This window comes from Triticum aestivum, chromosome 7B, assembly GCF_018294505.1.
Source record: "Triticum aestivum cultivar Chinese Spring chromosome 7B, IWGSC CS RefSeq v2.1, whole genome shotgun sequence".
Classification (NCBI taxonomy): Eukaryota; Viridiplantae; Streptophyta; class Magnoliopsida; order Poales; family Poaceae; genus Triticum; species Triticum aestivum.
In genome coordinates, this window is record NC_057813.1 from 316,153,209 (window position 1) to 316,166,136 (window position 12,928).

Consider the following 12,928-nt stretch of genomic DNA (forward strand, 5'->3'; position numbering starts at 1 on the left):
TATGATTGCCAGAGCTTGGATTAGGCATAATTATCAACTCCAGCAATTCACATGAATTTAGGAGATGGCTAGCTATGCCTTTGGATTTTATTCCTCAGAAAGGCAAGAAAAGGAATAAATCACAATTCAAAAATATTGCATGGGACTTGGCAATATTTTTGCATACCCAAGGTTGAAAAGGATAGGAGGATCTCTGGGAAAAGATGGGGTGATCAACAGATCAAGGAAAATAATAGCTCCTTTGTAATCACAAAGGGCATATTCAAATCCCCAAAAATTTGGAATTAGGGTTTGAGAGGGTTTATGATGATGCAACTGAGGTCTTGCCCACTGAAAAATACATGAGCAAGTTTTGAAAGGTTGGAAATGACAAAAATTCTCAGGGTTGTCAGCAAAACTCAGGAGAAAGATTTAAAAAATGAGTGCCAGGAAGGAATAACATCACAAAAATTGATAACCCAATTTTGGGGCTGTTACAGAGTTCTTAATTATATGATTAATTGAACTTTAATTTATCATGAACTTAGTCCTCATAGTATTTTGCAAATAATATTGTAGATCAATAGCTCGCGTTGTTGCTTCCCTATGTTTTATTTGTGTTCCTAGAGAAAACTAAGTTGAAAGATGATAGTATCAATGATGCGGACTGGGTCCATGATCTGAGGTTTATCCTCATTGCTGCATAGAAGAATTATGTCCTTGATGCACCGCTAGGTGACAGACCTATTGCAGGAGCAGATGTAGACATTATGAACGTTTGGCTAGCTCAATATGATGACTACTTGATAGTTTAGTGCACCATGCTTAACGGCTTAGAATCGGGAATTCAAAGACGTTTTGAACGTCATGGACCATATGAGATGTTCCAGGAGTTGAAGTTAATATTTCAAGCAAATACCTGAGTTGAGAGATGTGAAGTCTCCAACAAGTTCTATAGCCAAAAGATGGAGGAGAATGGCTCAAGCAGTGAGCATATGCTCAGATTGTCTGGGTACTACAATCGCTTGAATCAAGTGGAAGTTAATCTTACAGATAAGATAGTGATTGACAGAGTTCTCTAGTCACCATCACCAAGTTAGTAGAACTTCGTGATGAACTATAGTATGCAAGGGATGACGAAAACGATTCCCGAGCTTTTCATGATGATGAAATCGATGAAGGTAGAAATCAAGAAAGAGCATCAAGTGTTGATGACTGACAAGACCACTAGTTTGAAGAAAAGGGCGACAGGAAAGAAAGGGAACTTCATGTAGAATGGCAAGCAAGTTGTCACTTCTGTGAAAGAATCCCAAAGCTAGACTAAAGCCTGAAACTGAGTGCTTCTACTACAAAGGAAATGGTCACTGGAAGCGGAAATGCCCTGAATATTTGGTGGATAAGAAGGATGGCAATGTGAACAAGGGTATATTTGATATACAGGTTATTGATGTGTAACTTACTAGTGTTTATAGTAGCCCCTGGGTATTTGATACTTGTTCAGTTGCTAAAAATTAGTAACTCGAAACAGGAGTTACAGAATAAACAGAGACTAGTTGAGGGTGAAGTGACGATGTGTGTTGGAAGTGGTTCCAAGATTGATATAATCATCATCGCACACTCCCTACACTTTCGGGATTAGTGTTAAACCTAAATAAATGTTATTTGGCGTTTGCGTTGAGCCTGAATATGATTTGATCATGTTTATTGCAATATGGTTATTCGTTTAAAGTCAGAGAATAATTGTTGTTCTGTTTACATGAATAAAACCTTCGATGGTCATACACCCAATGAAAACAGTTTGTTGGATCTCGATCGTAGTGATACACATATCCATAATATTGATGCCAAATGATGCAAAGTTAATAAAGATAGTGCAACTTATTTGTGGCACTACCGTTTGGGCCATATCGGTGTAAAGCGCATAAAGAAGCTCCATAAAGATGGATTTTTGGAATCACTTGGTTACGAATCATTTGATGCTTGCGAACTGTGGGCAAGATGACTAAAACTCCATTCTCTGGAACAATGGAACGAGCTACTGACTTGTTGGAAATAATACATGCTGATGTATGCGGTCCAATGAGTGTTGATGCTCGTGGCGTGTATCGTTATTTTCTGACCTTCACAGATGATTTGAGCAGATATGAGTATGTCTGCTTAATAAAACACAAGTCTGAAACATTTGAAAGGTTCAAAGAATTTCAGAGTGAAGTGGAGAATCATCATAACAAGAAAATCAAGTTTCTACGATCTGATCATGGAGGAGAATATTTGAGTTACGAGTTTGGCCTTCATATAAAACAATGTGGAATAGTTTCACAGCTCACGCCACCTGGAACACCATAGCGTTATGGTGTGTCCGAACATCGTAACCGCACCTTATTGGATATGGTACGATCTATGATGTATCTTACCGATTTACCACTATCATTTTGGGGTTATGCATTAGAGACAGCTGCATTCACTATAAATAAGGCGCCATGAAAATCCGTTGAGACGACGCCTTATGAAATGTGGTTTGGCAAGAAACCAAAGTTGTTGTTTCTTAAAGTTTGGGGTTGCGATGCTTATGTGAAAAAGTTTCAACCTGATAAGTTCGAACCCAAATCGGAGAAGTGCATCTTCATGGAATACCCAAAGGAAACTATTGGGTACACCTTGTATCACAGATCCAAAGGCAAGATATTCGTTGCTAATATGGATCCTTTCTAGAGAAGGAGTTTCTCTCGAAAGAAGTGAGTGGGAGGAAAGTAGAGCTTGATAAGGTAATTGTACCTTCTCAAAAAATTGGAAAGTAGTTCATCACAGAAATCAGTTTCAGTGATTCCTACACCAATTAGTGTGGAAGCTAATGATGATGATCATGAAACTTCAAATTAAGTTACTACAGAACCTCGTAGGTCTTCCAAAGTACAGTCCGCAACAGAGTGGTACGGTAATCCTATTCTAGAAGTCATGTTACTAGACCATGATGAACCTATGAACTATGAGGAAGCGATGATGAGCCCAGATTCCACGAAATGGCTTGAAGACCATGAAATCTGAGATGGGATCCATGTATGAGAACAAAGTGTGGACTTTGGTGGACTTGCCCGATGATCGGCAAGCCATAGAAAATAAATGGATCTTCAAGAGGAAGATAGACGCTGATAGTAGTGTTACTATCTACAAAGCTCGACTTGTCGCAAAAGGTTTTTCGACAAGTTCAAGGTGTTGAATACGATGAGATTTTCTCACTCGTATCGATGCTTAAGTCTATCTGAATCATGTTAGCAATTGCCACATTTTATGAAATCTGGCAAATGGATGTCAAAACTGCATTCCTTAATGGATTTATTAAAGAAGAGTTGTATATGATGCAACCAGAAGGTTTTGTCAATCCTAAAACTGCTAACAAAAGGTGCAAGCTCCAGTGATCCATCTATGGACTGGTGCAAGCATCTCGGAGTTGGAATATACGCTTTGATGAGGTGATCAAAGCATATGTTTTTCCACAGACTTTTGTAGAAGCCTGTATTTACAAGAAAGTGAGTGGGAGCTCTGTAGCATTTCTAAAACTATATGTAGATGACATATTGTTGACTGGAAATGATATAGAAATTCTGGATAGCATAAAAGGATACTTGAATAAGAGTTTTTCAAGGAAAGACCTCGGTGAAGCTGCTAACACATTGAGCATCAAGATCTATAGAGATAGATCAAGACGCTTGATAAGATTTTTCAACGAGTACATACCTTGATAAGATTTTGGAGTAGTTCAAAATGGAACAGTCAAAGAAGGAGTTCTTGCCTATGTTGCAAGGTGTGAAGTTGAGTAAAACTCAAAACCCGACCATGGCAGAAAATAGAAAGAGAATGAAAAAGTCATTCCCTATGCCTCAGTCATAGGTTCTATAAAGTATGCTATGCTGTGTACCAGACCTATTGTATACCTTGCTATGAGTTTGGCAAGGGAGTACAATTTTTGATCTAGAAGTAGATCACTGGACAACAGTCAAGAATATCCTTAGTAAGACTAAGGAAATATTTCTCGGTTATAGAGGTGATAAAGAGTTCGTCGTAAAGAGTTATGTCGATGCAAGCTTTTACACCGATCTAGATGACTCTAAGTCTCAATCTAGATACATATTGAAAGTGGGAGCCATTAGCTAGAGTAGCTCTGTGCATAGCATTGTAGACATAGAATATTTGCAAAATACATACGACTCTAAATGTGACAGACCCGTTGACTAAACTTCTCTCACGAGCAAAACATGATCATACCTTAGTACTCTTTGGGTGTTAATCACATAGCGATGTGAACTAGATTATTGACTCTAGTAAACCCTTTGGGTGTTGGTCACATGAAGGTGTGAACTATGGGTGTTAATCATATACAGATATGAATATTGGTGTTAAATCACATGATGATGTGAACTAGATTATTGACTCTAGTGCAAGTGGGAGACTGGAGGAAATATGCCCTAGAGGCAATAATAAAATTATTATTTATTTCCTTATTTCACGATAAATGTTTATTATTCATGCTAGAATTGTATTAACCGAAAACTTAGTACATGTGTGAATACATAGACAAACAAAGTGTAACTAGTATGCCTCTACTTGACTAGCTCGTTGAATCAAAGATGGTTAAGTTTCCTAGCCATAGACATGAGTTGTCATTTGATTAACGGGATCACATCATTAGACAATGATGTGATTGACTTGACCCATTCTGTTAGCTTAGCACTTGAACGTTTAGTATGTTACTATTGCTTTCTTTATGACTTATACATGTTCCTATGACTATGAGATTATGCAACTCCCATTTACCGGAGGAACACTTTGTGTGCTACCAAACGTCACAACGTAACTGGGTGATTATAAAGGTGCTCTACAGATGTCTCCGAAGGTACTTGTTGAGTTGGCGTATTTCGAGATTAGGATTTGTCACTCCGATTGTCGGAGAGGTATCTCTGGGCCCTCTCGGTAATGCACATCACTATAAGCCTTGCAAGCAATGTGACTAATGAGTTAGTTGCGGGATGATGCATTACATAACGAGTACAGAGACTTGCCGGTAACGAGATTGAACTAGGTATTGAGATACCGACGATCGAATCTCGGGCAAGTAACATACCGATGACAAAGGGAACAACATATGTTGTTATGCGATTTCACCGATAAAGATCTTCATAGAATATGTGGGAACCAATATGAGCATCCAGGTTCCGCTATTGGTTATTGACCGGAGACGTGTCTCGGTCATGTCTACATAGTTCTCGAACCCGTCGGGTCTGCATGCTTAAAGTTCGGTGACGATTTATATTATGAGTTATGTGTTTTGATGTACCGAAGGTAGTTCAGAGTCCCGATGAGATCGGGGACATGATGAGGAGTCTCAAAATGGTCGAGACATAAAGATCGATATATTGGAAGACTATATTCGGACATTGGAAAGGTTCCGAGTGATTCCGGTATTTATCGGAGTACCGGAGAATTACGGGAATTCGCTGGGGAGTATATGGGCCTTATTGGGCTTTAGGGGAAAGATAGATGGGAGGCTGCACGCCCCCCAAGGCCTAGTCCGAATTGGACTAGGGGGAGGGGATGCACCCCCTCCTTCCTTCTCTTCTCTCTTCCCTTTCCTTGACTCCTATTCCTACTACATGGAAGGGGGGGAATCCTACTCCCGGTGGGAGTAGGATTCCCCAGGGCACACCATAGAGAGGGCCGGCCCCTCCCCTCCTCTCCTCCTTTATATACTAAGGCAAGGGGCACCCCTTGGGCACACAAGTTGATATGTTGATCTCTCCCAGCCGTGTGCGATGCCCCCCTCCACCACATTCCACCTCGGTAATATCGTAGCGGTGCTTAGGCGAAGCCCCGCATCGGTAACATCAGCAACACCATCATCACGCCGTCATGCTGACGGAACTCTCCCGCAAAGCTCTGCTGGATCGGAGTTCATGGGACGTCATCGAGCTGAACGTGTGCTGAACTCGGAGGTGTCGTATGTTCGGTACTTGGATCGGTTGGATCATTAAGACATACGACTACAACAACCGCGTTGTGCTAACGCTTCCGCTATCGGTCTACAAGGGTACGTGGACAACACTCTCCCCTCTCGTTGCTATGCATCACCATGATCTTGCATGTGCGTAGAAATTTTTTGAAATTACTACATTCCCCAACAGTATTTGTTGTGTTATATTTTGATGATATTCTTGTCTTTAGCAAATAACTCAAAGGTCATGTCACCCATCTTAGAACCGTGTTGCAAACCCTTAGGAAAGAGCGCCTTTATGCTAAATATGGACAAATGCCTTTTTTTGGTGTTGATAAGCTTGTTTTCTTGGGTTTCGTTGTTTCTTCTAAGGGTGTTCATGTAGAGGAATCTAAGATCAATGCTATTAAAACTTGGCCCCAACCAACTAACTTGCAACAAGTGCATAGTTTTCTTGGTTTAGCCGGTTTCTACCGTAGATTTGTGAAGGATTTTAGCAGCATTGCTTCACCTTTGCATGCTTTGAGTAAGAAGAATGCGCCATTTGTTTGGGGCCATCCCAAGACACCACATTTAATGAGCTTAAGAATTTGCTTACTCATGCTCCCATGCTTGCATTACCCAACTTTGACAAACCTATTGAAATTCATTGTGATGCTAGTGGTAATGGCAAAGGAGGTGTGTTAACGCAAGAAAAGCGCCCCATAGCATACTTTAGTGGGAAACTTTCTGGAGCGCAACTCAATTATCCCATCTATGACAAAGAGCTATATGATTTAGTGCGAGTTTTGCGCGAATGGGAACATTATCTTCGCCCTCACAAATTTATCATCCATACCAATCATGAAACACTAAAGTACCTAAAGGGTCATACTAAGTTGAACAAGCGTCATGCTAAGTGGAGTGAATTCATTGAGTCTTTTCCTTATGTCTTCAAGTATATCAAAGGTAAGAAAAATGTTGTGGCGGATGCTCTTTCTCACATATGCATGCTTGTTACTAAACTTGAATTAAATGTCATTGGTTTTGAGCACATTAAAGACTTGTATGCGCATGACCTACTTTTGCAATTCCTTATGCCAAATGTTTGACGCATACATCTTGGGAACTCTATTACATCAAAGATGGTTACCTTATGAGAGATAACAAACTTTGCATTCTCGAGTCTTCTCTTCGTTTGCTCCTTTTGCAAGAGGCTCATGGAGGTGGACTAATGGGACACTTTGGACGCGACAAGACATTTGCTACGCTCTCCAAGAACTATTTTTGGCCCAAGATGTTCTACGACGTCTCACGGCTCACCAATCGATGTTCGAGATGTCGCAAAGCTATGTCAAAAGCTCAATCACATTGTCTTTACATGCCACTTCCTATTCCATATCAACTTTGGGAAGATATTAGCATGGACTTTGTACTTGGTTTGCCTAGAACTCAAAATGGAAAGCATTCCATGTTTGTTGTTGTGGGCCGATTCTCTAAGATGGCTCTTTTTATCCCATGCAAAAATATAGATGATGCTTCACATATTGCAAATCTTTTTTGTAGAGAAATCTTGCGCCTCCATCGAGTGCCAAAGACGATTGTCTCGGACTGCGACGTCAAGTTCTTGAGTTACTTTTGGAAGACTCTATGCGCCAAGCTGGGAATCAAGCTCTTGTTCTCTTTGGCATACCATCCTCAAACAGACGACCAAATGGAGCTGAAGAACCGAACACTCTCCACTCTACTATGCATGTTGATCAAGAGGAACATCAAGGAGTGGGAGGAAATCCTACCTATCACCGAGTACGCCTACAACCGCGCAAGACAATCCACTACCGGCAAGTCCCCCTTCGAGGTCATTTGCGGTTTCAACCCGTTGTCCCCATTGGACATTCTTCCTCTTCCACTACAAGAGCGCATTAGTATGGACGTGAGTGCACGAGCAAGCTACCTCAAGAAGATGTATGAAGATACAAGGCACGCCATTGAGCGCCAAGTACACCGACTCCCAACCAACCTCAACAGCAACAAGCAACCCATGATATTCAACATTGGAGGTCCTGTGTGGCTACACCTTCACAAGGAATGCTTCCCCAATGAGCGCAAGTCCAAACTTCTACCATGAGCCGATGGACCCTTCAAGGTGCTAGCATGCTACAACAACAACAATGCTTATAAGATCGACCTCCCAAGCGACAAGTACAACGTGAGCGACATCTTCAATGTCCAAGACCTCTTACCATACCATGGTGATGAAGCTTTAGATCCGAGGTCGGATCTTTCCTAGGGGGGGGGTGGGAGATGATGCGGAGCATCCCACGATCATCCCCATGGATGTATCTACATCTCCCATGAAACCACCGTTGACACCAGATTTTGGCATGGTCAAAAACATAATTAAGATGGCATCAAATGGAAAAGTACTCAAAGTGAGGAAGTTCCGTATCATTAACAAGGGAAACTTTGATATTTGGGCCATAGCCATCCGAACTCATCTCTAAGACAGAAGTTGTGTTTGAAGTACTGAGATTTTGTATTCAGAACACTATTCGGCTGATTACTCCCCAGGACAGCCTCTTATGAAAAATGATCTAAAGGAATTGTCTTCATCTCATTGAAGCGATCGATTTTTATATAAAAATCATCCCAATCCGAATTCGTATGTGAAACTTAGAGCTATTGGAATGCAGCCCTGTCAGGAGGCGAAATATGGCGCGCCGCACGAGACGCCATGTCTGATGGGTAGCGCGAGCAAACAGATGTTTTGCGTGAGCTATTTGACCCTCAATATGACTTCGGATCAACAACCGATCAACATAAAAGTTGTTCGTCTCGTTGAAACAGTCAGGATTGCTTTTGGACTCGTTTCGATCCGAGGTTGTTTACCACCACAAAAAAGACCCATAAGGTGCAGCCAGTTTAAACCAAACAGTTTTGGAAAGTTCGGACAAAACCAATCCGAATTTGGCTAGGGTTTTGGACGTAAATCCAAGCCTTTTCCTTGCACGGGGAGTCTAGCCACCTCTTATATACCTAAGGGGTGACGGCCGATTGAACCACACACAATCGATCAAATCATCTACCACTTTTTACCTTTTATCTTTTCTCCTTAACCCTACTTCTTCTTCTTCCTCGTTCTTTGTCTGTTCTTCTTGTTGCAAGGCGGCAAACCTCAAGGCCCTAGGGGCGATCAGGTCGACCTAGGGAAGCCCATAGCCGCCGCGTGCCCTGACGGGGTTCCTTCGGGGCGTGTGGGGTTTCGGGTCCTCAAAAGCGCCCGCCAGATTGCCTGCGTACCGCGCTTCCGGACATGTCTCCTTCGATGTGAGCTGTGGTGCATCACCTCCGGTGTCGAGGGTACACGGCGACGTGTTCGTGTGTGAACACACTTTTTGGCGACTCCGCTGGGGACGAAGCTTTGAACGGTCTCCAGCCTGTTCTTGCTACTAAGAGATCGTCATCAAGTTGCTACAATCTACAAAGGTAATATGAATACCCAATTCCCCTTTGTAGATGCAAATAATCCATATGTTGTTGCTGGATCACCTAATGAGCATAATGTATTTGCTAGCCCTAATTTTATCAATCATGCATCTAATTATGCGCATGGGCCGATGCAAAACAATCTTCATGCTTCAAATTCTTATGATTTTAGCAACGTACAACATATGTATCCAAACTTTCATGCATCGGCAACCCCACAAATCCATATGTCGATGAACAACATGATGGGTTTGGTTAATCAATTTGAAACACCTCATGTTAAAATTTCCAATAGCATACAAGAAAGTGTTTCACCTTTTTATTCATCGGCAACTAATTTGCAATATGTGAATCCAACCTTGCCGATGGATGGGAGAATTGGCCATGCTACTACTAGCTATTCGGCCAGTTACTCTCAACCGTCATATGCTACACCTCATGACAGTAATATTTCAGCACTATACACAACTTTACATGTTCATAATTCGGCTTCGCACCTTTCTGATCATAGCCGAATAAATATAACTTTTACAGGAGCAGTTGTGCCAAATATTGTAGAAGGTGAGGTAGTGGTGGCTGCATTGAAGAGTTTAGCCCAGAATAAGAGGATTAGTGCTCTTTGCCTTGAACAATATGAAAAATGGCTATTTCTTGATTATGTGGCAATAAAAGCTAGAGTTTTGCAAGAAGATGAATCTTTGCCAATTGATAAAATTGGCGAGAAAAAAAATATGGTTTTACAACAAAGCATATGCCTTCACCTAGTAATACATCATATTATACACCCCGTACACAATTGCAAAATTTCGGTAACACTCGTGTGTCATTACTGAAAGAATCTAAAAGCATTGGGGGGCAATCATATCCGGAGTGGGCTGAAATTGAGAAGAAACTTAAAGCCAATTTTGCTGCTCGCCGCTAGAAACAAACAGAGAAAGAATTGGCTCAAATAAAAGAACCATTGCCAATTGATAGAATCAATGAAAAGAAGGATGATTCGGAACATTAAGGTGCTTCGGTTGAAAAAGCCGAATCAAGTAGTTTATATTCTGAGTCCATCAAACCCAAAGCAACAAGCATTATTGAGAAAGGGCATGGCAAGCATAGCAAAATGACCGTGCTTGATTTTTCTGAAGTTAGGGGAACCTACTTCCTACCCTATGAGTTCCTGATGTAGAAATTGACAAGCCTCAAGGACAAGAGCAAGTAGCCGGACAAAGTTTGCCTGACAAGGATCTTCATAGTAATGATGCACAGAATCAAGAAAAAGATGATGATAAGGCGTTGGGGAGCCATCCAAAGATGAAGCAAAATATTGTTCAAGTCACACCACCATCATGCTCTCCAACATATTTGAAGAGGTATGCCTAGCAAGTAATTTTCCTACTTCCAGATTTGGTTGCAACTTCATAGTTGATGCATCTATTAGAAAAATCCTCATAAGTAATTTTGAAAGACCAATGAAGAAGGGTAATTTATTTGTTAGCAATAAAGCTGTTATTGAGCATATCGGTCAACCCATTGCACCATTTATAAAGACCGATAGTGACTTATTGTTGCAGCAAAGGCTTTCCCTATTGCTTTATCTAAAGTTTATATCTAATTGGGTAGCTTTGCTTATTTATTACTTGGCTTGCATTTGGTCTCAATTGAGACATGTATGCTCTAACTATTTTCGTTTTAGAAATTTAAAGCCAAGTTTAAATTCTTTTGAGAAAACCGATGTTATTATGATATCTCATCGAAAGATATCGGATATATAGTGCAAAACACATTGCATTGTTGAATGGGGAGATTCCAAATTTGAACCATTCGTTTGCTTACCTCCAAAGCCGTTCTCACAGCAAGATCGGCTAAACAATAAGAAGTATACCTTCAATTAAAGCATGTGTGATCAAATATTTGTTTTGTTGCTGCATTATTTTCTTGATCACCATGTCAAGCCATCAATCCAGGGATGAATGTATTGTAAGTTGCATGATTCGTCCAAGCATAATTTTGAGGATTGCAACATGTTTCGTCAAATAGTTAAATCGTCTATTGAAAAGGGACGATTGAAGTTTGTTGAAACACTCGGAGATGACCAGTCTATTCTGATTGGTCCCGATGGCAAAAAGTTTTTGCATCGACTGCTTCAAGCCGATCCATTTAAAGAGAATGTAAAAGCTGCAGGTGATGGGATCCAGCTTTCAAGTAAAGAAGTTGTTGAAGAGCATAACGAACATAATCTTGAGGGCGAGAATTCCATCGAAGCTACAATGGAGACGCCAAGGACTGGGGGGCAGCAAGCAAATCCAATGATCAATGAAAGCAAACCAAAAGAAAACAAAGGCTGAAAGCGCAATTGTAAGAGATCAAAAATCACCTTCGTTGAACTATTGGAAAAATATCAAAAGAAGAGTGAAGAGAAGAATGCTTATCAGCCAAATCATGCAAAGAAACCAAGATCACCCCCAAGGCGCAAATATGAGGATCGGTATTGACAAAGTGAGAATTATAATGCAACATATTCATATCCTTATTCTGGGCCGCCAATGCCAATGTCATGGATGCCTCCCTATGCTCATATAGACCCATATCCATCATGGGACAGATATGATACAAGGGCGCATTCTCCATCTTATTTTAGACCATCTCACCAATATTGTGCATCTCCGAGAAGATCAACATTTGAACAGTCATATGTTAAAGACCGTTTCAATCATAAGGAATCGGTCCGGAGCTCAAAGAAGAAGAAATAGGTGGTCAAACAAGATGGAACTCAAGTCCGTCAAACCGAGCTGACAGTTTTAATATGTCGTTTCGATATGCCATCATTTTTGGGTCCTTTGCATCGAACTCTCCATTGACCTGGGAAATTACGAGGTTCAAATCGCCGCGCACCTCCAAGCATTGTATACCCATGGAGACAACCATGCGAAGACCGTGTAGAAGTGCCTCCTATTCGGCTGCATTATTAGAGTCCGTATACATAATTTGCAGTACATAGCGGACTGTGTCCCCAGTAGGGGATGTGAGGATTACACCAGCCCCTAGTCCAGCCAGCATTTTGGAGCCATTAAAGTACATAATCAAATTAGATTATGATTTGTACTCCTTAGTTAGTTCGACTTCCGTCCATTCAGGGACGAAGTCGGCCAGTACTTGGGATTTAATAGCCCGGCGTGGCTTGTATATGATTTCAAACGGTAATAGCTCGATGGCCCATTTGGCTATGCGGCCAGTGGCATCCCTGTTATTGATGATGTCATTTAGTGGCACTTCGGATGCCACTGTGACCGAACACTCTTGGAAGTAGTGTCGAAGCTTGCGGGATGCCATGAAGACTGTGTAGGCTATCTTTTTATGGTGAGGGTATCGGGATTTGCAAGGTGTAAGGACCTCTGATACATAGTAAACTGGTTTTTGGGTGGGGAATTTATGTCCCTCCTCCCCTCGTTCGACGACGAGGATGGCGATGACTACTTTGTTAGTTGCCAAAATGTATAGTAACATAGG